Source organism: Artibeus jamaicensis, unplaced genomic scaffold (genome assembly GCF_021234435.1).
Source record: "Artibeus jamaicensis isolate MK-2021 breed Jamaican fruit bat unplaced genomic scaffold, CSHL_Jam_final contig_402, whole genome shotgun sequence".
Lineage (NCBI taxonomy): Eukaryota > Metazoa > Chordata > Mammalia > Chiroptera > Phyllostomidae > Artibeus > Artibeus jamaicensis.
In genome coordinates, this window is record NW_026521818.1 from 5,129,303 (window position 1) to 5,143,850 (window position 14,548).

Below are 14,548 nucleotides of genomic sequence, written 5' to 3' on the forward strand. Positions count from 1 at the left end.
GAATTTAGAGAGGAATAAGTGAAATGAATTTTGGCATATTCTTTCTCATTTAAAAATGGCTTCATTTCTTCAGCACATAGGTGCCAAAAGCAAGTATCCATGCACTACATTTCTTAAGGTGATAATAACTCAAAATAGTATTTTTTAATTCAGTATGATTAATATGTATTATGAATACGATTTCATTAAAATGTTGCACAGATCCGACTTTGGCCGTGGAGCTGAAGTGTGCTATGCTTGTGTTACGTTGTACAATTCTTAATTTTAGATAGTCAGAAACCAATTGGATTAAAAACTGAAACCCATAATAAATATTAGTTTACTTTGTTAGGTGAATTTGTAAATTGATTTGCTAAATTTATTTATAAATCTCTTTACTTTGAGACACTTGGGGCCCATGAAAAATAATTTCTAAATTTATAAATTCAGTCAAGCCTTTAAACTTCCAGCATTAGATGTTACGAATATAAAATAGCAAAAACTGGCCAATTTCACAATGGCTAAAGTGACTATGGGTTGGGGAATTTGCTACCCTAGCCGGTGTTTTTTCAGAAACAAAAACTGGAGAGATTAGAAGTCTTGCTCACATGCCTGGCAACTCAGAGCTGTTTCTTCAGCACGGCCTTTGTTGTAACTGCACGGAATATTTACTTTACAGGTTGGGCACAAATGCTTCAACATTCGTCAGTGTATTCATAAATCTCACAAAGTGAAACATGATATGCTGCTTTGACACTGGTTTTTTTCAACTGAGATTGTGGTGGGTGTTTGACCTTGGTTTGCTTACTCCCATGTTTTAACACAAAAAGACTACTCAGCTAGCTCTTGAAAGGCTAGGAGGTTCAAATTAATTATTTTCAATAATACATAAGCAAATAAAATCTCCTTGGTAACAATTCACATTGCACTAAAATTTCATTCTTTGGCATTTCTGCTTTCTCTTCTCTTTCAAATAGCTGTACATTTTGCTTTCTCTAATGTATTGTAATGTCTTTCTTTTGAGTCTTTGAGTGTCACTGGTATGGTACCAAGTTGTATGGCAGAGTCACAAAAATTTGGGACTTGACAATGACTCATGTTAATATTACCTCAACCAGATGAGGTGTTTTGTCAGTATGTGTGTTTGGGGTTTTTTTTAAGTTGTTTTTGTCTCACTGGTATTTTAAATGTTTTTAATAAATGGTGTGATGTGAAAAGGTTCAATAAAATTATTGAAATAAAACTAGTATTTTTTTCTTACCGGTGCTAGAGAACTATGCATCTGTAGGTAGTATAGGGGTTCAGAATACATCACCCCAAACTATACTACATTGGCATTTTTTAAATTTAAAGGCGTTTGAGAAACAGCAGTGCAAAGAGACATTCTCCCCCTGAAAGTGAGTAATGAAGCTCCCGTGTGAAATAAGGCGCCCTTACCACCAGAGACGTGGAGGTTTGGGCTGCAAGGACAGTGTACATAACCCTCCTTAATCCCTCACCATTCACTCCCCCAAACCCAAACCTTCTGCCCTGTCAGTTCTTCACAATGTGTTGTTCCAAGGTCTAAAAGATAATAAAACTTCCTATGTTTACTTCTTTGAGTCATGTTTTATAGGGCTTCTGTACAATATATACAAACTTAAATTTATTTTTCTCCTGTTAATTTGTCGTATGTCAGTTGAGTTCATTAGACCAGCCAAAGAACCTAGAAGGGAAAAAGAAAAATGTTTTCTATGGCTGGAGTGATGAAAGTTAGACTTTTGTAAACAGAAATGAAGATCGAGAAAAGTAATATATGTACAGTTAAACTTTTTTGCCTTCCACTTGAAAAGTCCTATCCTAGTGATGTTTTATGAATTCGACTCCAAAAGCATGGAAAAAAAAATCATGGGACTACATCAAATCATGGGACTTTCTTTGCACGGCAAAGAAAACTACCAGCAAAATAAAAGATGTCAGAAGACATTTGCAAACAATATTTCTGATAAGGGATTAATATCCAAATTTTACAAAGGCTACAACAACAACACAATTAAAAATGGGCAGAGAATCTGAACAGACGTTTTTCTAAGGAAGGCATACAGATGACCAACAGGCCTATGAGGATGCTAAACATCACTGTGTGGGAGACGCAAACCAAAACCACAGTGAGAGATCACCTCACACCTGTTCAAACGGCTGTTATCAAAAAGACAAAAGAGTGTTGGCAATGATGTGGAGAAAATGAACCCTTGTACACTGTGAGTGGGATTGTTCATTGGTACAACGAAGATGGAAAACAACGTGGAGGATCCTCAAAAATTTAAGAATGGAACTGCCATCTGATCTAGCAACCCCTTTTCTGGGTGCTTATCCAAACACTATGAAATCACTGACTTGAAAAGATACGTGCACCCCCATGTTGACTGCAGCACTGTCTTTGCTAGCCAGCAGATGGAATGATCTTAGTGTCCACTGATGGATAACTGAGTAAAGGAGATGTGATACATTATGTACAATGGAATGCTACTCATTCCCCTCCAAAAAAGATAAAATATCGTCATTTGTGACAACATGGATGGATCTTAAGGATATTCTGCTAAATGAAGTAAGTCAAACAGAAAAGGATAAAAACTATGATTTCACTCACTCGCATGTGGGTTATTAAAAACAAATGAATAAGCAAAGCAAAACAAAAACAAACTCATAGACACAGACAAAAAAGAAAGATGGTTACCAGAGTGGGTAAGAGGTTGGGGAGGGCAAAATGGGCAAAGAGGGTCAAATGGTGGCAAATGGAAACCAGACTATTGGTGGCGAACATGCATAGTGTATACAGACATTAAATTAAGATGTTGTATGCCTGAAATTTACATAATGTTATTCACCAATGTTACCTCAAAATTAGTAAATAAAGTCCTTTTGATACAAATGTGATGTGGCATACAGATGACCAACAGGCCTATAAGGATGCTTAGTCACATATTTTCTAAAATAAGTTTTCCTTTGCATTATCATTTGTAAAAGTCTTAACACACTCTCGTATTTCATCCTTACAACAGTCCTCAGGCATTTTCTGAGTAGTGCTGTTCAGGGAGAAGAAGATACAGATGGTGGGCATTGCTTGGAAGTAGCATAAGGTGACCAGAAAAATCTGCAGCCACCCAGGCAGGACCGAGGGTTGAGACATGCAAGAGGCTACCTAAAGGCAAGGAAGAGCCAGGGAGAGGGTTTCTTTGGAAAATCAGCGCATTTAAAAATGGTCACGTATACTGGGGAATTTAGAAAGCCGTGCACATTCCACGGATGGGACGTGTGTGCTCAGAACAGAACAAAGAAGACCCTCAATTTTCACTGTTGGAAGACTTCTAAACTCAAGCAGGACCTGAAGGGTTGGGCACAGTTGTAAGCAGCCTGGCTAAGTGTTAAAGGGGTCTCCCAGAACAGAGCCCAACCACAAGGTTAAGCAACTGGCTAAATACAAACCCAGAAATCAAACCTAGGTCTTGTCATCTAGTTCAGTGTTCCGCCAGAATAGCTCCTCGCAAAGTCGAGAACAGATGGATGGTATTGTGGCCCCAGAGAGACTGCCCCCCAAAATCCTGCAATGCCATGTTGATTAATTCAAATGAAGGTTACTTGACCAGCAGCTGGCACCAGAAGGGCCCTTGACCCTCCGTCGTCTCCTTGAATGCCGGAAATAAGTTTTCCGTGTGAAACGGTCCTCTCTCACTGGGAAGACAGCCCTTATGGCTAAACAACTCACAGTCAAAAATCTGTGTGATCTAATACTATTGTCTCTTTTCTAATGGACTAAATTTTTTAATTCCTCGTTGAAAAATACCCAAACTTTGCTTAGATTCCTTTCTAATGAACATTAACTTTTTTGTTTGGTCTATTTCTCCCAAATTGTTTCTTTGTCTAAATAGCACAAAAAGGGCACCTGGTTCGATTATTTCCTTGAGCCTCATTTTATGATCTGAGCATATTGTGATTCTCCTGTGGGCAAGTATTATATTGGCTTTTCTCCTGTTAATCCAGTCTTGTGTCAGTTTTGTTGTTCTATTATTAGTCCAGCTTAAGAACTAAAGAAGGAAAGAGGTGGAAAATTCTCCCCCTCCTCACAATGTTCTAATATCTACTAAAAAAAAAAATAGTTGCCCTGGCCACTGTGACTCAGTTGGTTAGAGCATCATCCCATAAGTTAAGGGTTGTGGGTTTAATTCCCAGTCAGGGCACATGCCTGGGTTGCTGGTTTGGTCTCTGATGCAAATGGTCTGATCCCCAGTCCAGGCACATGTGATCCCCAGTAAGGGCACCAATGGGAGGCAACCAATAGATGCTTCTCTCTTGCATTGATGTTTTTCTCTCTCCCTTCCCCTTTTCCTTTCTCTCTCTCTAGAAAATAATAAAAAAAATGTCCCCAGATGAAGATTTAAAAAAATGATAGCTAACATTTATTAAGCACTCAGTATAATGCCCACATCATTAAGAATTTAAATGCACCATCTCATACATTCCTTGCAGCAACCTTTCACAGTGGGTACCTGTTGTACCCTCTCTTTACAAATGCAGGAACCAAGACTGGGAGGTTGAGAGCTTTGCCCCAGATCATACAGTTAGTGAGTAATACAGCTAGAATTTAACTCAGGTTTGCTAAATTCTTGCACTCCTAACTGGTGACCATGCTAAAGTTTGTCTTGCTTTAGTGACTTCAAACAGAGGAATTGAAGAACACCACTGTTCTCACAGACTGATGAATTGCTTCTCTGCTTAATACGTTCTGGTTTCTGAGAAATAATCACCTTTACCATACCTGAGAGCTCTTTGGTAGGTCCTTATAGTCCTCACCATTCTTCTCCCTTCTGCAGGTTGGAAACCACCTACCTCTCTCTTTTTCTTTGAGGTTCCATAGCCTCTTATTCTTTTCAGTGACAGATGGACTTCTTACCTCTTTTCTACTTCACAGTTATCTGTAGCATCTCTTCAATTTTCAAAATATACTAGACATCAGGTTTTCTCCCTATTCCCACTAAACATACATAGACAAAGACAGGATATATTACTGTATATTGTGTCTGTACATTACAAAGATACAATTGTAATGTATCTTTGTATATCAATTGTAATATCAATTGTATATTACAAAGATACAGTAGATATTGAATGAATAAAAAAGTCTTATAAAATTGTGTACCCAATTTTGTCTATATTCTTTAGACTATTTCCTTTTAGCTCATAATTTTATTTTTAAATTTGCATAAACTTTGATGCCAATGAACATAAATAAATGTCTCAATAAAAATGGAAGATATGAAATCAGGTATTGCAAATAGTTGAAAACCAAATATGATATTTAAGATAGTTCTTTTGAAAAGGATTGAAATATTTCTATTTTCCTCACCACCACTCCCCCACCTCACCCGTCCCCACCTCCTACCCTCAATCCTACCCCCATTTGGCTTTGTCCATGTGTCCTTGATACATGTTCCTTGACAACCCTTCCCCTTTTCCCCGTATCATCCCCTTCCACCTCCCCTCTGGTTACTGTCAGTTTATTCTTAATTTCAATGTCTCTGGTTATATTTTCCTTGCTTATTTGTTTTGTTGATTAGGTTCCACTTATAGGTGAGATCATATACATTTGGTCTTTCACCACTGACTTATTTCACTTAGCATAATACCCCCCAGATCATCCCATGCTGTTAAGGAGGTAGGAGCTCCTTCTTTCTTTCTGCTGCATAGTATTCCATTGTGTAAATGTACCATAGCGGGCTGCGGCAGAGTGGCACCCGAACAGGGACTGAATAAAGGAGAGGACCAAATGCTCTGCTGGCATAAGGCAAGTTTATTGCACAGTCTTCTGGCTTATATACAATCTTGAATACAAAGGAAAATAAAGGAGAAGCCTTCTGGCATGTAGCTCACTTCCTTGACCTACAAAGTTTATCTCTTACCCTAGAGTCAGGATGTTCTCAGGCCAACATACTCTCCGGGTACATGGTGCACAGGCCAAAGATATGAGTTGCTGGGAGATGCGGCTAGTTTCTCAAGGGGTCAGAGAACTGTTACAACCCAAGATAGCCCCGAGGCCAGAAACCAGGCCCAGTCACCACACCCGCAGTGCTAGACCCTATCCTCGACCCCTCACAGGCCTCTTGGGCTCCAACACATAGTGTTTTGATCCATTCTTTTACTGATGGGCACTTGGGTTGTTTCCAGTACTTGGCTATTGTAAATTGCTGCTATGAACATTGGGGTGCATAGGTTCTTCTGAATTGGTATTTAAAGATTCTTAGAGTATAATCCCAGTAGTCTAACTGCCAGGTCAAAAAGCATTTCCATTTTTAGTTTTCTGAGGAAATTCCATATTGTTTTCCAGAGTGGCTGCACCAGTCTGCATTCCCACTGTGCACTAGAGTTCCCTTTTCTCCACAACTTCACCCACACTTGTTGTTTGTTGATTTGGTTATGATGGTTATTCTGACCATTGTGAAGTGGTATCTCATTGTGGTTTTAATTTGCATCTCTCTAATGACTAGTGATGCTGAACATCCTTTCATATGTCTCTGGACCCTCTGTATGTCCTCCTTGGAGAAGTGTTACCTAGGAATAAACCTAACCAAGGAGGTAAAAGACCTGTACTTAGAAAACTACACAACAGTGAAGAAAGAAATTAAGGAAAACAGAAACAAATGGAAGCATATAGTGTGTTCATGGATGGGAAGAATTAATATAATCAAAATGTCCATAGTACCCAAAGCAATTTATAGATTCAACTCAATTCCTATTTGTCATTAAAATACCAGTGATATATTTCACAGATATAAAACAAATATTTCAAACATTTATATGGAACCATAAACAAGCCCAAATAGCTTCAATGATCTTGAGCAAGAACAAAGGAGGAGGGATCACAATACCTGAGATCAAACTACATTATAAGGCCACAGTAATCAAAACAGTCTGGTACTGGCATAAGAAAAAACATAAATCAATGGAACAGAACAGAGAGTACAGAAATAAATGCAAGGCTCTATGGACAATTAATATTTGATGAAAGGGGCAGAAGCATAAAATGGAGTAAAAGTAGCCTCTTCAACAAATGATCTTGGGAAATCTGGACAACTACATGCAAAAAGGAAATGAAACTCAATCACCAACTTACACCATACACAAAAATAAACTCAAGATGTATAAAAGAGTTAAATGTAAGTCGTGACACCATGAAAGTCCTAAAGGAGGACATAGGGAGGGAAATCTCAGATATTCCATGCAGCAATATTTTCACCAATATGTCCCCTAGAGCAAGGAACACAAAGGAAAGAAAAAAGGAAAGAATAAAGAAAAAGGAATTCATCAAAATAAAAAGCTTCTTCATGGCTAAAGGAAACATCAGCAAAATGAAAAGGGAATCAACCATATGGGAAAATAGCTTATACTTTTAAAATTCAAATGGCTTTGGGAAATCACCTAAACTAAACCTGTAATTTCACAAAACTATAAACTGAGTCCTGGAGACGTTTAGTGATCTAACTAAAGTCAGAGAATGACAGAGCTGGTACTACAACCCAGGTCCCCCCACTCCCAGACTGGTCATCGTCCCCTCACCTGCCCTTCATCTTTCATTTACCACCGACTGACTCCCTGCTTTCTATCTACACATATCTATATGAATATGCACCTGAAAAGTTGCCCTTTGTGGCACTTGATCTTACTTTTTAAAAAATCTACTTGTACATCTTTTGTCTCATTCGTCACTATTTTCGTTTCATCTTTTTTCTTCTTCATTGGCTCTGATTCTAATCTTGTCCTTAGAATTTTCCTATGTCCTAAGACTTTCCTTTTTTGTGCTTGGGTTATATCACCCACTAGCATCATATCGATTGAATTCCCAATGTTTATCTTCAGCCCTGGTTTGTCCTCAAAGCTTTAAGCCACTAACTATTTAGCCTATAAATAATTAGAGCCACTGTCTCTAATTATTTTATGTCTTTTGTCACTTGTGTTCCCCACTATTGCTTCAAATTCAATACATTGAAAGCTAAATTCCTTATGTTTTTCAAACTGGCTGTCTTCTCAATAAGGTTAGCATTTTTCTAATCATATGCAGCCAGTTTGGAATCATCTTTAATTTCTCCCCATATATCTCATAGTCAATGAATTATTATAGCCTATCAGAGAGGGTACACTTTGGAGTCTAGAAAACACAACACTGACTTCTGATTCCAAGGATACTAATCATTTCTCTGGGCCTCAGTTTCCTCACATGTGAAATGGGCACAAGATCTTCTTCACAAAAGGTTAAATGAAATAGTGTCTTTAAGTAACATGCAGTATTGAAAGTTTTCTCTTTTCCAATCTCCTTTCTACCAGTGGAGTTAAAATTGTCATTGTCTCACATGTAATAAATAGGTTTTCCCTATAACCTTACCTTTTAATAATTCTGCACAACTATGAGATGTTACTCTTCTTATCATTTTATTGGCATGTTTTTCTATTCGGTTGCTTCGTTAACCATCTAATGCCCATAAAATTAAGGTCCTAGTACCCAGCCTGGTGCTTATACCTTCCCAAAGGCTTGCCCTCTCTTTCTGGGCTTTCTCTGACCACTCGCTGCCCTTCTACATGACTGGGCCTGGCTGAGACAGTTACCTCAGCATGGGGGCCACTCTTCTTCCTGCTTTTGCATCTTTGCTCAAGATTGTATCGCTCATCTTACCCATGCAAATCCTAACTATCTCCAGGATTTCTAACTCAAATCCTACCCACTTAATCAAAGGGCCAGTGTTCATATGGTAACTCCACTGACGTAGCAGGAGAGGAGCTATGAATGAAACACTATTACATGTACAGGGATCTTCAGTCAAGCCTTCTGAAGCTACTGTTCATTTACATGTCTCCTTCTTTGTTGTCTTATACAAAGAATCACCTTTATCATATCTTTTGGCAGTTATTATGGATTTCTCATTTGACAACTTTAGTGTTGCTTCAACAAGACTGTAATCTCTGACATGATCATGACTAAGTATTGCTGAGTGTTTATGTATGACAAGCACTGTATTAAATGCATCACAAATGTCACTTACAAGTTTTGCGAACATTTCTTTCATTTAATCCTTACTGAGAATCTGTGAGAGTTATTGTATATATTTTATTTTTTATATTAATGTAATCATTATAATATAATTACAATATCAAATGATAATATATAATCACATACTACATTCTAATAATGTAATTTGATATAATTATACAAGGGTGGGCAGAAGTAGATTTACAGTTGCAACTATGTGAAACACATTTTATTCTTGTACTATTTATTAATTATTGCATTATTCTCCATATGTACAACTGTAAAACTACTTTTGCTCACTCCTGTATAATTATTAAGGTCACAAGTTGTTAAGGTAATTTTACAATGTAGGAGATTCTCTTTCGATAATCAAATTCTCATAGCTAGAAAATGAGTTCTGAACTCCCATAATTACCTGCCTATATACCAATCCCAAGGCTAGGGCCTATCCAGGGACCCATCTACCTTGAGAAATGGTTCACAGCCTCATAATAAACCAAGACTTGTAAGACTATTGAGAGAATCTCACCACCTCTAAATCAGATCTTATTGAAATCTGATTAAAACTAATTTTCAACAGAACTAGAGAGTTTGCTAAACAAAGCCTATTCCTGGCTAGTGTGAACTATTCAGTGAACCAAACCTGTCAGAGGAAAACTGTCAGAGGAAAACTTTCCATGTCTGCTTCCAGCATGCAGGGCCCAGAAAAGCATGTGTTTCGAATACCGACTGACTTACTCACTGGCTTCATCACAGGACTCCTTAGCCCAAGAATGGAAACGTAGGGCCAAGTACATTTTATTTCTTTAAAAAGTCCTGTGATGTGTGGCAACTAGCGAGACAATGACTTCTTTGGGCTAACTGCAGTAGCTCTGAGTCAGGCAGAAGAGAAAGATCCACGGTGTGGATCTGGGGGAAAACATAAACTTGGTATGATCCAGCATTGGATAATGTAAGAGGCCAGTTCTCAGTTCCAAAGTCTGGTATAATCGCTACTGAAAAATCCACAATACTGACATCATTCTCAACCTCTTATACACCACAGGCATGGTAGGTACAAAAACTATCTTATATTACTTTGGATGTGGCAATTTCTTGAATAGGATCCTAATACTAAATAAGGTACTTTCCAAGGACAACTAAAAAGCTCTGCTCATGATGACTCTGTAAAAATATCTAATTCAACTTAAAATAGGAGTGTCTACAGTATAGCCAAAGAGGGCAGCATTTAATAATTCTGTTGATCTCTGCTCTTTATCTAAATGCTTACCTTTAAAAATAAGGTAAAGCAGAGTCAGAGACTGGAAGACGATATTTGCTAAACATTTATTTGATTAAGGACTTGCATACAAAATATACAAAGAACTTTCAAGACTTAATAATAAAATAACCCAATTAAAAAGTGGGCAAAAGATCCAAGCAGACACCGAAATATCTCACCAAAAAATATGTAATGTGGCAAATGAGCATATGAAAAGGTGCTGAACATCACATGTCAAATTAAAACAACAATGAGATACCACTACATACCTATTAGAATCGCTAAAATCCAAAATATTGGTACCAAATGCTGATGAGGATGCAGAGCAACAGCTGTTCTCCTTCATTGTTGGTGGGAATGCAAAAATGGTACAGCCGCCTTGGAAGACAGTTTGGCAGTTTCTTAAAAAACAAAATATAGTCCCACCATACAATCATGCAGTCATGCTCCTAGGTATTTTCTCAACTGGACTGAAAAAAATAATGTCCACACAAAACCCTGCACACAAATATTTATACTAGCTTTATTTGTAATTGCTGAAAAATTGGAAGCAGTGGAGATGTCCTTCAACGAGTGAATGAAAAATCCAACTGTGTACCTCCATACAATGGGATATGATTCAGTGACAAAAAGAAACGAGCTTTTAAGTAACAAAAAGACATGGAGAAGCTTACATGTTTATCTCTAAGTGGAAATCAGCCTGAAAAGGCTACATATTTTATGACATTCTGTAATTGACAACTACATTCATTCTGGAAGAAGGAAAACTATAGAGACACTAAAAGGCTGGTGGTTGCCATGGTTTGGGAAGTGGAAAGGAGAGGGAGGGATAAATAGGTGGACCCCGGGGGATTTTTAAGGCGGTGAAACTATTCTGTATGGTACTGTTAATATGGTTACATTACTTTTGTATTTGTTAAAACCCATAGACTGTACAACACACAAAAACAGGAGTTAATGTAAAGTATGGGCATTAGTTAATAGTTATGCATCGATACTGGTTCATTAATTGTAACAAATATGCCATCCCAATGCTGAGTTATTAAGGGAAACTGGCAAGGAGATGGGAAAGTATATGGGAACTCTATATTACTTGCTCAATTTTTTGTGAATCTAAAACTGTTATTTTAAAAAGTCTCAAAAAATACAAATAGTCCTGACCAGTGTGGCTCACTTGGTTGAGCATGATCCTGCAAAGTGAAAGGTTGCCAGTTCGATTCCCAGTCAGAACATATGCCTGGGTAGTGGATTCACTCCCTGGGAAGAGTGCATACAAGAGGCAACCGGTCAGTGTTTCTCTGTCACACTGACGTTTCTCTCCTTCTCTTCCCCCCTTTTTCCCCCTCTCTAAAAATAAATTAGTTCAATCTTTAAAATAATACAAATAGTTTTTTAAATCCCTCAACATGTTTCTTTAATGTTAACATCTATAACCATAGTAAAATTAACAAGAACAGAAAATAATGTTGGAAATATATTATTAACTAAACTGCAGACTTTATAAATTGCACATTTTTCCACAAATGTTGTCTACCTATTACAACATATTATCCAGGTTCTCACATTCATTTAGTTGTAAAATTCCAGTCTTTTTTTCTTTTACAACTTTGATGCATTTGAAGAGAACTGATTAGTTATTTTGTAGTTTGTCCCTCAATCTGGATTTGTCTTATATTTTCTCATGCTTGAAATTAGATTATGCATTTTGGCAAGAAATACACAAAAATTGTATTTATTGTCTTTCTTTTCTTCAAAAGGTTTATAACATTGTGTTTTATTACTGCGATGTTAACCGTAGTTACTTGATGAAGATGGTGTCTGCTGAGTTTGTCCTCTGGAAAATTACTATCTTTCCTTTTGTAGTTAATATAAGTATGTTGAACAAAATGCTTTTAAACCATGCAAATCCTTTTTATTCTCAAATTTTTAGTTACTAATTTTAGTATCCACTGGTGTGTCTTGCCTGCAAACATTATTACTGTGAAGTGTGCCCAGCGGTAATTCTCTATTTCTCTATATTCTTTTAAATACTTTTTGAAAAATTGTAAGAATAATTTTTCTTTTTATTTATCTATTTATGCCAGAATAAACTCATGTATAGAATGGCACATTTAACTGCTGAGTCAAAATTTACAAAAAGATGACATTTATGATTATCTATACAATAAATAACACAGCAACAAAATTTATAAAGCCAAAAGTACTCAGTAGGCAAAGAAACAGATATAAGCTAATGAGAGTAAGTTTTAATATGCCATTCACAGTACAAGACAGGTAAAGTGGGTAAAAATAGGTATCAGTATTAAAGATCTCAACAACATAAATAATCATCTATGCATCTATGCATTGATGGGTATACATAAAATTCATATATTAATACTAGAGAGTGGATCTTCTCAATATTCCATTGAAAAAAGTACATAAGTCAGATGGCTCACAGGTATTGATTATATATTAGGTTACAAAGTTGACACCAGTAAATTCTTTTTTTCCTCCTTTTTTTTAGTTGAATTTATTGAGGTGATCTAGGCTGGATCTCATTAATGATTGGCTCGGTGTATCTGTGTGTCCACGTTTCCCTGTCTCACACCCCTACCATTGTCCTTAAACACAAGAGTTTAAGTGCATCCCCCAAGCCCAGATTATTCTTAAATTCGGCCTTCACTCTTCAGCCTTGACCTGATTTCCTAGATGCTGTTATCCCTTTGCTTTGCCACATCCTTAGTACAGACTGATAAGACGTCCGACCTGACTTGGATTTCAAGTGTTTCTGAATCTCTGAAGCGGCAGAGCAGGTACTGCAAACAAGCAAACATAAAGATACCATCTTATGTTCATCAGATTAGTGAAAAAGTTAAAATCTGAGTATAAAAAATGAAGAAAAAGATTCTTATGCAATACTGGAGATGGTACAAATTAGTATAGTACATGGAGGAAAACTGGGCAATATCCATTAAGATTTAAAAATGCACTCATCCAAAAATTTAGGACTTCTTTTCTATGTGTCTAGAGTCTGGGAAAATACTTGTATGTGTTCACAAAGAGGCAAATACAGAAATAATTTTGTAATCATGAAAAGTATTTGTAATGGTAAATAATTAAAAACTTCCAGCATTAGGAATTACCAAAATTAATTTTATACCCAGACTATAAGATACAATGCAGTAGGAGCGAAAAGGCAAATTAAAGAATGTAATGCACTATATAGCATATTAGAATGTAAAAAGAAAAATGGAATAAACCCACCATAAAAATGAAAACATAATACATAAAACAATATACATAATATAAATATATGTATATTGTATTTTATAAGTGTAATATCTGAGGTCTGTTCAGAAAAATTCCAACCATTAATAATAAAATGAGAATAGTTTGTGTGACATCGATGTAACCTGGCAGTCAACGAGAGTGAAATGGAATGTGCACGTGTGAACAATGATGACTTCACTGTACTAGTCAGTGGGGGCGGTAAACACCATTGAGTGAGAATGTGTACTGTGTTCATTGCATTCAAAATGACTTAGTAGAGCAACAAATCTGCATGCAATTTTGCATTAAGCTTGAACTTTCCTCAGCAAAAACTATTCAGATGATTCAGAAGGCCATAGCTCTGGGGAACTGGTGATTGACAGCTTCACCATGACAATATGCCTGCTCATGCATCATGTCTCATGAAGAGTTTTTTGGCAGAACATCGAACCACCCAGGTGACTCAGCTCCCCTACATTTCAGACTTGGCACACTATGACTTCTGGCTTTTCCCCAAACTAAAATCACTGCTGAAAGAGAAGAGCTTTCAGACCACTGATGAGATTCAGGAAAATACAATGGGGCAGCTGATGGCAATTGGGAGAACTGTGTGAGGTCCCAAGGTGCCTACTTTGAAGGGGGCTGAAGTATCTTTGTCCTATGTACGATGTTTTTTGTACCTTGTATCTTCTTCAATAAATGCCTTTATTTTTCATATTGTATGTCTGGATACCCTCATGAATGTATAATTATAAATATATGTATTTATAATATGTATAAATACATGTATGTGCATACATACATATATATACATACATACCTATGTAATATATATATATATATATATATATATATATAGTCAATGAATCTAAACTTTTGTACACAAATATATAGGAAATGTTTGGAAGAATACACAACAAATTGCAATAATTATCTTTAGAAAAGGACTAGTAAAAGGGAACATCTTCATTTCATTTTTATGAAGAAAAAGTATTAATATT